The sequence below is a fragment of the Bicyclus anynana genome, chromosome 21 (assembly GCF_947172395.1).
Source record: "Bicyclus anynana chromosome 21, ilBicAnyn1.1, whole genome shotgun sequence".
NCBI classification, from domain to species: domain Eukaryota; kingdom Metazoa; phylum Arthropoda; class Insecta; order Lepidoptera; family Nymphalidae; genus Bicyclus; species Bicyclus anynana.
Window position 1 is genome coordinate 3,374,453 of NC_069103.1, and position 14,698 is coordinate 3,389,150.

Sequence of the window (14,698 nt, forward strand, 5' to 3'; positions counted from 1 at the left end):
CAAAGAAAGCTAAGGCCTGGTTCGGACTACTTTAGTATTTTAGAGCCCTGGCTCACTTACAACTTTTAGTGGGCCGACTTAGGCCGATTAGATAACAGCAAACAGAAAACAGGTATAGCGATCTAAGACAGCCCGCACATCTGTGCAACTAAATCACACACAATTAAAAAGTCGGCCACCCTTAGTCGAGTACGAACGCTTTTTGGGCGGTAAATCAACAACACTTTTTGGATTTACCCTTAGACCATTAAAAAGAAAGGACCTGCCTCGTAAACCGTTACCCCTCTGTCAAAGATCAAGAATCAATGATCTAACGCGTTTATAAAAACTGTTGCTATAGAATCGATGTTTCATTGTTGTGATCGTTTTCGTCGTTTAAAGAGCTCCCTAAATATGCCGGTATGTGTAGTTGAATGGCATAAAAAACGGCCAAAAACTTGTAGTTTAGTAAAAGATGGAGTAACGTTTCATTTGTAAGTATTTCTACCATAATTTTATCAAATTTGTAATAAAAACGATTTCTAAAAAGAATCGATTCTTTTGACGGAACAGCAAAAAATCGATCAAGTAGGTAATCGAACATTCTATATGTATATTCTGTTAGACACAGAAAATATTTAATTGTGTTAAATGTTTTCGATGTGTGAGTTTACCTCGTCCCCCTCAAAAAACGACACACATTTTTGTTGGTGAATTTGCGTGCAAAACAGGAAAAATGAATGGATTCTTTTTAATGGTCTAAGGATTTACCGCCCAAAAATTGTTCGTACTCTACTAAAATAATATTAAAGTAGGTATAGGAGTCCCAAAGAGTAAATTAATTTAAGAGTAGTCCGAATAAAAAAAAAGCACTTGATATCATACTTGTACCGAATCGTAAATCTATGCTTGATACTGGCTCAATCGCTCGACGCGCGGTGCCATAGAACCAAGAGAAGAAGAAGAAGAAGAAGAACTAAGCCTTACTCTTTGATTTGACATTGACATTGACTGTTTGTGTTTGTCTTTGGTTCAATGTTCACTTCATGTTGTTTTTTGCATTTTTTTTATAGTTTCAATTGAAAAATATAACTTTGTGTAATGGGTGTGACTGTGATGACGAGATGAATCAGGCCGGGTCAACTCTCGAACAAAGTTTGGTTATACCTACGGGGGCTAGACCTGTGGTGTCATCATCCATACGGTTCTACCGTCTGGTAGTTGTAGCAATATTATTATCGTTAGTAGCTCACGCCTGACATAATATTTTGATAAATCTAATACATTTTTAGATTTAAATATGACTTTAATAACTGAATAAATACTTTTCTTCTACAAAAATATAGAGAGACACTCTCGTTGAATATTGTTTTAGTAACGAATATGTAAGATTTTCTAAACGAAGTGTGGCAACCCCAATTACTTAATAAAAAATAAATATGTTATAAAATGAAAATGGCGTCATTTCACCAAATAAAACACGAATTCACGAATAATAAAATAAATGTTTGCCACGGCCTGTTAATATTTATGAAGACCTCTTCATGGATTGGATTTAAGCAACCTGCTGTGTAATATCCTCGCCATTCTTGATGTTGAGAAGATCTATAAATCTTTTGCGTTTCATCTGAGTGTTGTGGTTTTTCATTATGTTAAACATAAGACTTTGTTAGTTCAAGTGTCTCTATAACTATGAAGAAAAACAAAAGAAAATGCTTTGAGTGTGGTTCTTCGCCTGCCGATGATCCAGAGAAGACCCTACAGAGATTACAGAAATTTGATTCTACAAATTTAGTCTCCGGTATGTACCTACTTTAAGTTTTAGCTAATATTAAAATACTTTAATAATAGCTATTGATCAGATAATGATTACATTAGTTAGTTAATTAGGTTTCTTAGTAGTCTTCTCAAGATATGGGAATTATTAAATTCCTACTAATTCTTATGAAACTCGTGCTCAATTATACAACTATGCTGGGTTTACACATTATGGTGATGTTTGTAGATGCAATGCACCCCAAATAACTGTCTGACCTGCAGCTGTCTGAATGTTTACTTCTCTGGATCTACTGAACAGATTTTCATTTGGTTATCACAGGTAGCTTAATCTGGAGCAACATAAGGTTAATTATGAAATGGTAATGAAAATAAACATCTGAGAAAAGCAAATTCCATGAACTAATTTGAAAGTATCTGTTACCAGTTCAATATTAAACCACAGGTATATGTACTAAAGGCAGGTAGAGTAAAATTTAAGTTTTATTTTTGAATCTATAATAAGTAGTTTATAATTAAGTAATGATGAATTAGAACAATTTGTTAATTTGAAACTACAATTACAAGTTTTTATAATTATGTTAGGCACTAGGCAGACTAATGAAGAGTATGTTAGTTTACTTTGTACAAAAATCTGTTCTTTGACATAATTATAGGTATTAACTAGCCAGCCAGACATAGACCAGAAAGAAAACTTCAATCGGCCCAGCCGGGGATAGAACCCAGGACTTTTGCGTAGTTAATCCACTGTGCTACGGAGGCCATTTCAGCAATATTTTTCTTGCCTTGATCTATAAAAGCTTTTGCCAATAATAAGATACATTTTTCATTGAAGATTGTTTGAAAGAAATAGCTTTTAGCTATAAGACCTAAGCTTTGCACATTTTATTTTTTTTTTCTTTTTGACAATGTAGCTTCTGTGAATCTGTTCTATCATCAGATTGCCTCCGGACATTTTAGTTATATTTCTCACCTGGTTCTTGTCAAGATTTTGTAATAAATAATAATAACAAATGAACTAAGTAAAAATGGCTATGTGGTTAGTCTGTCTGCCGTAGAAGTAGCTGCGAGAGGATTACCAACAAAATCTTTCTATAACTTGTTTAAAGACCTTGGCATCTTTAGGACTGCAGCAACTTCTATGTAGAAGAAAGAGAGAAAGAAGAATAAGTATCCAAAGCTGCTCTTAGTAGGATCTTACCAAATTTGGCTAAGCAGGGAGAACAACACAAGTAGGGGAGTTTAATCAATTGTCAAGGAATTCCTTAACCCTACATCCTGTAGTCACAACTCCAGGACTCTGCTCGGAGTATTTCTCTCTACCAGGCGATGGACCTGGCACCTGCACGGAATGTTAAGATATTCATCTGTCTCTTCATGCGTAGTATGTTTATGTATTTTTAATTAAATTTACTCACTCTCTTAATTTCAGTAATGTCCAGATAATCAATGATTAGACTATTGGACTTTTAGAATAAATTTTACATTGAACTATGAATGGTTTGTCATCTACATTTTTAAAAAAGACGAGATGTTTTGCCTGTAAGAACAAGAGAGAGAGAGAATAAGAAGGTAAGTTAAACACCTACTGTAAAATGCACACTGCTCCAATGTGGGTTGATAGGCTTGGGGTAATAAAGTTAAATTATAAAAGGATCACTATCAGGTGTTAATGATAATGACTTATATCCCAGTCATTATCATTAATACCTGATAGTGATCCTTTTATATTTTAACTTTATTACCCCAAGCCTATCAACATAGCATATCATACTCTCTGAGATATAGGGATATAACACCAGCAACAGCTCTCCAGTGATGCAGTAGATAGCATCATTGCTCTTTGCATCTACACGCCACAGCCAGTTGTGGCAATTGAACTCGTCATATTAGTGTGATGAGCATGGATGTATTTCAGTGTCTATGTGGTTGTGAGTGTATGCTATGTTAAATAACAAGTAATGGCCAAAATGTTAAGTAAATGTTGATCAATAATCTTCTCTATCTTCCAGTAAAAGTCCCATTAAAATGACCCTGCTTTTCCAGAGATTAGCTCAAACAAACAGACAGATGAACATTTTAAAGAAGTATGACTGTATGTCAGTATTGTATATAGGCACTTGAGAAAACACAGTTATTTTGAAATCACAGACATACACTTAAATTTTATTTATATGTATTGGTGCTGTTCATAAATATAGCATCAGCTGAAACAAACTAGGCATAGTTAAGTTACATTTTATACAGGGTGCTCGGGACTATTTCTCATAAATTCAAGGTGTTGACAAGTCCACTTATAGGAGCTACCTTAGCTACTAGTTTATATTGAGGAGAACTTTCCACCTAGATGGTTTGTGACTGTATTAGGGGTCTGGTGATGAAGACGAAGGACAGTTAAGAGAACTCCTCAACGGTTCACAGTAGCTACCATGTGTTGATAAATTTGTATTGATGAGAACTTTCCACCTAGATAGGTTGTGACTGTATTAGGGGTCTGGTAATGAAGACGAAGGACGGTTAAGGGAACTCCTCGATTGTTCACAGTAGCTACCATGTGTTGATAAATTTGTATTGATGAGAACTTTCCACCTAGATGGGTTGTGACTGTATTAGGGGTCTGGTAATGAAGACGAAGGACGGTTAAGGGAACTTCTCGATGGTTCACAGTAGTAATTAGTTTGATTCTAAGTCAGAGGCAATCAAATACAATGTTTTATCACGACTCATAGCAACATACCTTTGGCGCTAGATCAATATCTAGGATGATTTCACTAAAAATGGAAAATAAAAATTTTTAATTAAAGAAATTCAACCAACTTCAAAAACATAAAACATACTGGCTAAACTAAAAAGCGAAAAATAATATTATACTAAGTTCATATCATATTATGTTCTAACTGATGATCAGTTTGAAGGCTGTGCTAAACCGGTGTTGTTTTAATTTAAGCTGTTACTGAAAGAACTACATGAAAGAACACTGTCTGAAAAACCTAAATATTTATGATATTCTTACATGGCTTGAATTAATACATCATTGGGCTAGCACCACCTTCAAACTGATCATCAGTTAGAACATAATAATTATGATATATAGAACTTAGTATAATGTTATTTTTCGTTTTTTAGTTTAGTAAGTATGTTTTTGAAGTCGGTTGACTTGTTTTTATTAAAATTTTTTAATACACATGTTCCTTAGACATTTTAAATTAATTTTCCTTATAGAACTTGGAGCTACCCTAGAGTTATGGGAAATACTCCCGAGCACCCTGTAGATGCTACTTAATCCTACTAATCCTTCATTCATCAGTATCGGTTGGTGGGCTTGGAGTTTATATGGGATATTAAGTATATATAATTTATTTATGAACATTCCTCATTCAGTTGAGCTTTTACTATCCATAACACAAGCTAAGCTTACTTTGAGACTAGTTAGTGATGTGTGTAATGTGTTAATATAAATATTAACCAACTTTCTGCAGTTTGAGAATACGCGGATAAAATATAGCCTATGATACTCAGAAATAACGTGGCTTTCTAGTGGTAAAAGAATATTCAAAATTGGTTCAGTAGATCCAGAGTTTACCTGCTTGAACACCACTAACTTTACCTCTTTATAATACATACTAGCGGACGCCCGCGACTTCGTCCGCGTAGAAATCGATGTCAACTTTCAACCCCTATTTCACATTCTATTTTGCAAGTTTTATAACTTATACCTTGTAACTAAAAAAATTAAGGACTTTCCGTACAAACTTTCTACCCCTACTTCACCCAATTCTGATTATGTTTTCACGACAAAAAGTATCCTATTATCCTTCTACGTATTATGGTCTCAAATCGTCTTAAGTATCGTTTGAATTCATTCTGTAGTATCAGCGTGATGCCCGGTCAAAAAAAAAGGCAAATAGACAGACAAAAAATAGAAAATATGAGCGTGGTGCGATGACAAAGGAAAATAGAGACTTCTATGCTAAAATTATAATCTTTGGATCTACTGGACCGATTTGAAAGATTGTTTTATCAATAGAAAGCTACGTTATTTGCGAGTGTCATAGGCTATGTTTGATTCCCATATTCACACAGGAACGGGAACCACGTAATGGAAAGCGCGGGGCGTCATGTAGCGGACTTTCTGCGTCTTTGAGAAATTTTGTATTATCTCCAAAACTAATTAACATACTATAAAGGGCAAATGTTATCTCCATAATATCCTTGTGATTATTAAATAATTTATTTTGATAAGGATTTAAGTTAAGTAGCATAAATAATGACGCAAACCTAAGTATATAAAATTTATAATTTTTAAAACACAAAAGGTACTATATCTGCTAATATATAGAAGATAGATATATGGTGTCGCGGACTTTTTTGTAGAACTTTTAAAGATACATAAAGCCTCCATACATTAATTTCAATTTTACAGGTTAAGGCAGCGCATGCGAATAAGTCTGCTTAAGAGGATTTTCGGTCCGACCTGTATGACAAAAACTGTGTTAACTCGGCGAATATATATAATGCTAATATAAAATATAGCCTATAGCACTCCCCGATAATGTAGCATTCTACTGGTGAAAGAATTTTTGAAATCGGACCAGTAGTTCTGAAAATTACCCCATTTAAAAAATGTGACAAACTTACAAACTTTACCTCTTTATAATATTAGTATAGATTAACAACCCATTTTCGGCTCATTGTTGAGCACGAGTCACTTCTCAGGACGAGAGGGGTTAGGCCTTAGTCCTCCATGCTGGCCTAATGCGGATTGGCAGACTTCACACACCTAGACAATTAAGAAAATTCTCAGTTATGCAGGTTTCTTCACAATGTTTTTGCTTCACCATTTAAGACATTTAATTTAAAAATGGGTTGAATACTTATCAGTATAGATTTTTATTGTGAGTTTCTTGAAAGAAGGAAATGCTCTCAGAAAACTCAGAATTTCATGATAGTTACACTGAACCAATAAAGCAGTTAGAGAGAGAGAGAGAGAGAGAGAGATAAATAAAAAGAGTTTATTATGTATTAAAATTAAAATATATACCTAATGCTTTCAGCAATCCTGCTTCTTCACATGAATTTCACATGAATTTTACCCGCATGACGACGGTTTTTAATATAAAAAATATTTACACAATGTCTCAAAAAGCAATCAAAGCTTTCAAAAATAAACAATGTTCGCAGAAGTTCAGTACCAACAAACTCACAAAAAATGAGCCCAAAATTTAGCATTACTTGCAAGCCAGACTAAGAAATTTCAAGAAGATAATTTAAAAGAAGACAATAGAATAAAATAATATTAAGACACAATGCTTAGCAAATATAGCATTAACAGATGGAAACCAGGCAATAGGTATGTTAAAATAGGTTATGTTTCATAGAAGCTATTTTAATCCTACACATCCATCATTCATTATTGTCTCCATATAGTAGAGGAGGTATGGAGCTGAGACCCACCACACTGCTCCAATGCTGTTGGTGGACTTAGGGTGATAATGTTCAATTCATTAATTACCACTATCTGATGCTAATGTTAATAATCGGGATTAAAGGTTTCCCAACTTCAGGACGAGAATTTAACTGATTTTTTTTTACATTTTTCATAATCTATTCTTCACATTATTCACTTAATAAAATTCTTTTAGTTTTTGTTTGTTTTTAACCTGGTGAAAATATGTGAAATTTTGCTATCGGCTTCCCAACTCCAAGATAAGAATTTGACTGAATTTTTTTTTACTTTTTTAACCGATTTTAAAAAAAGAAGGAGGTTCTCAATTCGAGTCTATGTTTTATTTTCATAATCTATTCTTCACATTTTTCACTTAATAAAATTCTTTTAGTTTTTATTTGTTTTTTAACTGGTGAAAATACATAAAATTTATTCTTTATGTTTAAATTTTCAGGTGTAGAAAAATAGAAGATGAAGGTCTAGCTGTGCCAGTCAGTGCTGAGCCACACAGTTGCTGCTGGCATGTTTGCAAAATAGCACAAGGTAACCTACTTCATCGTTATTATCAACCTATTTTAACAGCAGTACAGGGCCAGGCCTTATAGAAAAGTGATTATGGAGCTGAGACCCACCACACTGCTCCAATGCTGTTGGAGGGCTTAGGGTGATAATGTTCAATTAATTAATAACCACTATCTGATGCTAATGATAATAATCGGGATTGAAGGCTTCCAAACTCCAAGATGAGAATTTAACTGAATTATTTTTAACCGACTTCTATGTTTTTATTTTAGTTTTCATTTGTTTTTTAACTGTTGAAAATACATAAAATTTATTCTTTATGTTGAATTTTTCAGGTTTAGCAAAATAGAAGATGAAGTTCTAGCTGTGCCAGTCAGTGCTGAGCCACACAGTTGCTGCTGGCATGTTTGCAAAGAGCACAAGGTAACCTGCTTCATCGTTATTATCAACCTATTTTTACGGCATTACAGGGCCAGGCCTTATAGAAAAGTGATTATGGAGCTGAGACCCACCACACTGCTCCAATGCTGTTGGAGGGCTTAGGGTGATAATGTTCAATTAATTAATAACCACTATCTGATGCTAATGATAATAATCGGGATTGAAGGCTTCCAAACTCCAAGATGAGAATTTAACTGATTTATTTTTAACCGACTTCTATGTTTTTATTTTAGTTTTCATTTGTTTTTTAACTGGTGAAAATACATAAAATTTATTCTTTATGTTGAATTTTTCAGGTGTAGCAAAATAGAAGATGAAGGTCTAGCTGTGCAAGTCAGTGCTGAGCCACACAGTTGCTGCTGGCATGTTTGCAAAATAGCACAAGGTAACCTGCTTCATCGTTATTATCAACCTATTTTTACGGCATTACAGGGCCAGGCCTTATAGAAAAGTGATTATGGAGCTGAGACCCACCACACTGCTCCAATGCTGTTGGAGGGCTTAGGGTGATAATGTTCAATTAATTAATAACCACTATCTGATGCTAATTATAATAATCGGGATTAAAGGCTTCCCAACTCTAAGATGAGAATTTAACTGAATTTTTTTTCACATTTTTAACCTACTTCAAAAAAAGAAGGAGGTTCTCAATTCGAGTCTATGTTTTTTTTTTTCATAATCTATTCTTCACATTTTTCACTTAATAAAATTATTTTAGTTTTCATTTGTTTTTTAACTGGTGAAAATACATAAAATTTATTCTTTATGTTTAATTTTTCAGGTGTAGCAAAATAGAAGATGAAGGTCTAGCTGTGCCAGTCAGTGCTGAGCCACACAGTTGCTGCTGGCATGTTTGCAAAATAGCACAAGGTAACCTGATTCATCGTTATTATCAACCTATTTTTACGGCATTACAGGGCCAGGCCTTATAGAAAAGTGATTATGGAGCTGAGACCCACCACACTGCTCCAATGCTGTTGGAGGGCTTAGGGTGATAATGTTCAATTAATTAATAACCACTATCTGATGCTAATTATAATAATCGGGATTAAAGGCTTCCCAACTCTAAGATGAGAATTTAACTGAATTTTTTTTCACATTTTTAACCTACTTCAAAAAAAGAAGGAGGTTCTCAATTCGAGTCTATGTTTTTTTTTTTCATAATCTATTCTTCACATTTTTCACTTAATAAAATTATTTTAGTTTTCATTTGTTTTTTAACTGGTGAAAATACATAAAATTTATTCTTTATGTTTAATTTTTCAGGTGTAGCAAAATAGAAGATGAAGGTCTAGCTGTGCCAGTCAGTGCTGAGCCACACAGTTGCTGCTGGCATGTTTGCAAAATAGCACAAGGTAACCTGATTCATCGTTATTATCAACCTATTTTTACGGCATTACAGGGCCAGGCCTTATAGAAAAGTGATTATGGAGCTGAGACCCACCACACTGCTCCAATGCTGTTGGAGGGCTTTGGGTGATAATGTTCAATTAATTAATAACCACTATCTGATGCTAATGATAATAATCGGGATTGAAGGCTTCCAAACTCCAAGATGAGAATTTAACTGATTTATTTTTAACCGACTTCTATGTTTTTATTTTAGTGTTCATTTGTTTTTTAACTGGTGAAAATACATAAAATTTATTCTTTATGTTTAATTTTTCAGGTGTAGGAAAATAGAAGATGAAGGTCTAGCTGTGCCAGTCAGTGCTGAGCCACACAGTTGCTGCTGGCATGTTTGCAAAATAGCACAAGGTAACCTGCTTCATCATCATTATCAGCCTATTTTAACGACACTACAGAGCCAGACCTTATAGAAAAGGGGTTAGGGAGCTTAGACCCACCACACTGCTACAATAAAGGTTGGTGAGATAAGGGAGATAAAGTGAAATTCATTGTAGATCACTATCAGATGTTAATGATAATGACCTGGACGAGGCGCGGGAGTGTAATACAAACAACTTACCAACTCCAGGCTGAGAACTGTAAATTTCTTGGAAGAAAGAAAAACTCAGTATCTGATAGCCTGACCCAGGATTTGAAGCCACGACCTCGTTATCCAAAACCACATTGGCTAACCAATATTATAATACTAGCGGACGCCCGCGATTTCAACCGTGTGATGTTCAGTTTTTGAACATCCAGCGGGAACCATGTTTCTGGGATAAAAAGTAGCCTAAATATTGCTCAATAACTTCCTCTATCTTCCAATGAAAGTCCAATTAAAATCGGTTCAGCCGTTCCAAAGATTATCCCAAAGAAACAGAAACACAGACAGACGAAAAATTTAAAAGACCTTGTTTGCATTTTAGTATTGTGTATATAATTATAATCACTTGAAAAAACTGTTGATAAATTTCACTAAAATTAACTTTTATTCCTGAAAAAATCAAGGGAGATTTGTGAAAAACTGTATTTCACGCGGTCATTGTTGCTTGCCTCACCCTACTCAACTAAATTATTTTAGTGTACAACATGATTTTTTTGAGACGAATATCTTACCAATTCATGGATTCACCATGTGGGTGTCCATCACGTGGCAGAGAAAAACGCTGAGCAGAGCTTGGACTTGTGATCAATGGACGTAAGGTTAAAGAATTCCTTGACAATTGATTAACACTCCCCTTCTCTGCTCGTGTTGTTGTCCCTGCGTAGTAAGGTCTGCCAAATTTGGTAACCCAAATCTGCACTTCTAGAGAGACCAAGGTCTCTAAGCAAATTATAGAGAGATTTTGCTGGTAATCCTCTCGCACCTCTCTACGGCGTACAAACTAACCATACAGCCATTTTAGTTAGTTCATTTGTTAGGTCATAACATTTATTCAGTTTTATACTGTGGTCCTTTGGAATGTTAGTCTCCCACGGGACAGTAAGCTCTACAAGTGCTATGCTAAAGGAAAATGTCTGGTTTAGATCACGAAATAGCAACATCCTCTGGGATTATCCTCTTAACTGGTAACAATAATAATTATGTAAAATGTATACCTTATCAGCCGATAGACGTCCACTGCTGGACATAGGCCTCTTGCATGGATCTTGTTGTGTTGTACTATACATTGCAAGGTAATGCCCGTAAATGACCACGCTGGGCATGCGGGTTGGTCATTCGCAGGCCTAGACTTCTCGCACCGGTATCGCTGCTGCCTGACACCGGTCTGTGGTACTTGTGAAGTCTAGCTGAATCAGAATGGATAAACCGCCATTAGTCGGTCGCCAGAGCCTCGTCGGTCAATCTGCAGGGTTCACCACGTGCAGGTGATGTTGGCAGTTGAAGAGGCTGACTGGTACTAGCCTCCCCCGTACACCCCATAAATGTATACTTCTTATTTATTTATTATTGCAGGTGCAGTGCATGCAATAATAGTTATGTAAAATGTATAACTTCTGATTTATTTTTGCAGGTGCTGTAAAATGAAGATATATTGTTAAATATCATGAGATAGAAATAAAAGATGAATATCTAGCTGTACCCGTCCCGAGCCACACTACTGCAGCCACGTTGCTGCTGGCATTTTTGCAAAATAGCACAAGGTAACTTGCTTTATTCATTCGGCTTAGGTTGATATTATTAGATTGTTTAATGATCACTATCAGAAATGTTAATGATAATGACCGGGTTCGACGGCTTAACATGCTCTCCGAGGCACGGGGGTGTGACACCACCAACTTCCCAACTCCAGACTAAGAATTTGTTAGCAGAAGCAAAAACTCAGTATCTCTTAAAGACAGAACCAGGATCTCGTGATCCAAAACACATGGGCTAGCTACTGAAACAACAAGGTAGTTTTGACCTGCTTAATAACAATGAACTACATGTTTCCTAGATACACTTACAGTTTTGTTTTTAAAAACTGAAATAAACACATTATAATTTCTCTTTAAGTTTGTGTGCAAGTTTGTGAAAAACTGAATTCCACATAAACGAAGTAGCGGGCGTCCGCTTGTAAATAATGTAACAAAATATCCATATTTCTATACTTTTCAAGGTTACAGCTGAGCTTCCTAAAATGATTTTTTGTAAATGGAGCAGAAAATAGACTAAAAATTTGATATGTCCCTGAAGAGAATAGGAATTCTTATTATATATAATTATGTAAATATTTATTTTCAGTGCATTTTAAAAAGTCATGTTAAATGAAATTTTCTATTACAGGTCACAACAATTGATGTAACAAATATAATCAATGGACCAGGCACCTGCACCATGATTCTTTGGAATACTAAAATTCGTCTCTTTATGTCTTACTTACTTACGTACTTCTCATAATGAAAAATGTCACGTTTTTATGAAAGAAATAATGGAATCAAATAATAAATAAAACAAGCATATGCTGGAAGTCCTCAGAAACAGCTCCGACTTTGAGGATTTTTTTTAAAGTCATGTTTTTTATGTTATTTAAAATCAGAAATGTTTTGGTGGACGAAATTATTTAAATTGTTAAAAAATATCTATGCTATTTATACATATTTTTTTTTAAATACAACCGACTTCAAAAATACAAACTTATGCAGAAAAAAAACAAACGAAAGAAAATATTATAATATTTTCTATCTATTGATCACTTTGAAGGCGGTGCCAATGGTCCAATTAATGGGCCGACAATTAGTTATCTATTGTTTACTACCTATAGGGCTCGAATTGCTTTTTCATATCTTTAAAATACTATCTTCGGAATGAACCCTTTATAATAAAAAAGTATTATCAAAATCGGACCACTCAATAAAAAGTTATACTTGGTTGTATACTAAAATTAATGGTTAAACAATCAATCATCCCCTGTTTTCGTAATGTAAAACCAAGAATAACTGTTAACATGAGTAGTCCGATTTTGATAATTCTTTTGATTGATCATTCTTGATTGTTTTAGTTTAAAACCAAGCATGTCTTCGAATTCCGATTTGAATAACTTTGTTTTAAATAGAAAGGGTATATTCCGACAATGGTCCCAAATCATTATAAATTTAAAAAAAACGAAGATGACTGGTTATTTTCCCATTAATTGTATTGTAAAACTATGCGTAACTTATTACGAAGTGATCCGATTTCGTAAATTCTTTATAGATTGTAAAGGTATTTTGATTGTAAAGCTCCCATATAAATTTTAAAAACAATTCCAATCCTAAATGTGCGATTGATTGTTTTCTCATTCATTTTAATGTAAAACCAAGCATAACTTTTTATTGGGTGGTTCGATTTTGATTATTCTTTTTTTGATAGAAAGGGTATATTCCTAAAAGTCTCATAAAATGTTGGAAAACAATTTCAAACCTAATAGTAGGAAAATAGAAGATGATTAATTGTTTTCCCATTTATTGTAATGTTAAGCTATGCGTAACTTTTTACTGAGTGGACCGATTTTGAAAATTCTTTACTTTTTGTAAAGGGTTTATTTCGAAGTAGGTCCCATATAAATCGGAAAACAATTCGAATCCTTAAGGTGGAAAAAAAACTGTACGATTGATTGCCTACCCATTAATTGTACAATTGGCACCGGCTTCAAAGTAATCAGTAGATATAAAATATTATAATGTTTTCTTCAGCTTATTAGTTTACTGCATAACTTTGTGTTTTTGAAGTCGGTAGTGTTTATTTTTTAATTATTTATTATATAAATAGCATAACTATTGTTAAATAGTATAAATCGTTCCATCCTCACTCCAAAAGGTTTCTGATTTCAAATAATATGAAGAAACAAACTGAACAAAAAAATCATCAAAATCAGAGCTGTTTCTGAAGAGGTAGAGGGTAAATGCTCTATTGACTCGCCTAAAAGTAATATTATGTTATCGCATTAGGTTGTAAAGTTTGGCTAATGAAAGTAGAGACTTAAATTGCCCGCCAAATTTAAAAATCATATAAACAAATTAAAAAACATGCGTTTTCATAATTTATTTAAATTAGTTTTTCTTTGTGAATACATTATTACCTATACTATAAGTGTTAAACTCAGTTATTCCAATATTTGCACTATAATTTTGAGAATTTACTCCGATTTTTTAAAATTTGGCGGGTGATTTCAGTTATAATTGACTTGATTTTCCCAAATATCTCAGTGAAGTCAAATACCCAATTGATGCATAGATATATTTTTATTTTGGTTTTCATTTTACTTTAAAGATAAAATTTAGTTTTAGAAGCAAAATGAATATATGTAGATTACATTTTAGGTGCTGATGTTTACTTAGTTATTGATTAAGTGCATAAGATTTTTTATTTGATAATAAAGACATTTCAACTTGAAACTGTTATTCTTTCTATTGTTTAATTTATTATATACAATTACTTGTTACTAAAATATTGTGCTATTATATTGTTTTTTAATTTTCACAGTTCAGCTTTTGGGGACGGAGTGGTTTTAAAATAAATATTTTTAAAAATCTTTTTAAATTAATTAATTAATTGACAGAGTTTATAAATATCTGTTTAAATTAATTAATTAATCGAAATGGTTTTTAAAAATATTTATTTTAAAGCTATTCCGTCTACAAAAGCTGAACTGTGAAAATTTAAAAACAATATATTAGCTTTGA

At 33.6% G+C, this 14,698-nt stretch overlaps 1 long non-coding RNA gene across 10 annotated transcripts; it reads left to right on the forward strand.

Moving 5' to 3' along the window:
* The first annotated feature begins 67 nt into the window (after positions 1-67).
* Positions 68-14,404, forward strand: LOC128199288 (uncharacterized). Of its 10 annotated transcripts, none has more exons than XR_008251943.1 (12): positions 68-1,780; positions 1,985-2,219; positions 3,188-3,327; positions 6,810-7,105; positions 7,656-7,744; positions 8,059-8,146; positions 8,461-8,549; positions 8,946-9,034; positions 9,431-9,519; positions 9,834-9,922; positions 11,569-11,698; positions 12,321-14,404. It is a non-coding gene; the product is annotated as an uncharacterized LOC128199288 (long non-coding RNA). The 10 variants fall into 10 exon arrangements; XR_008251945.1 differs by having other exon boundaries at positions 69-1,780; positions 2,078-2,219; XR_008251939.1 differs by lacking the exon at positions 1,985-2,219 and having other exon boundaries at positions 74-1,780.
* The last annotated feature ends 294 nt before the right edge of the window (positions 14,405-14,698 follow it).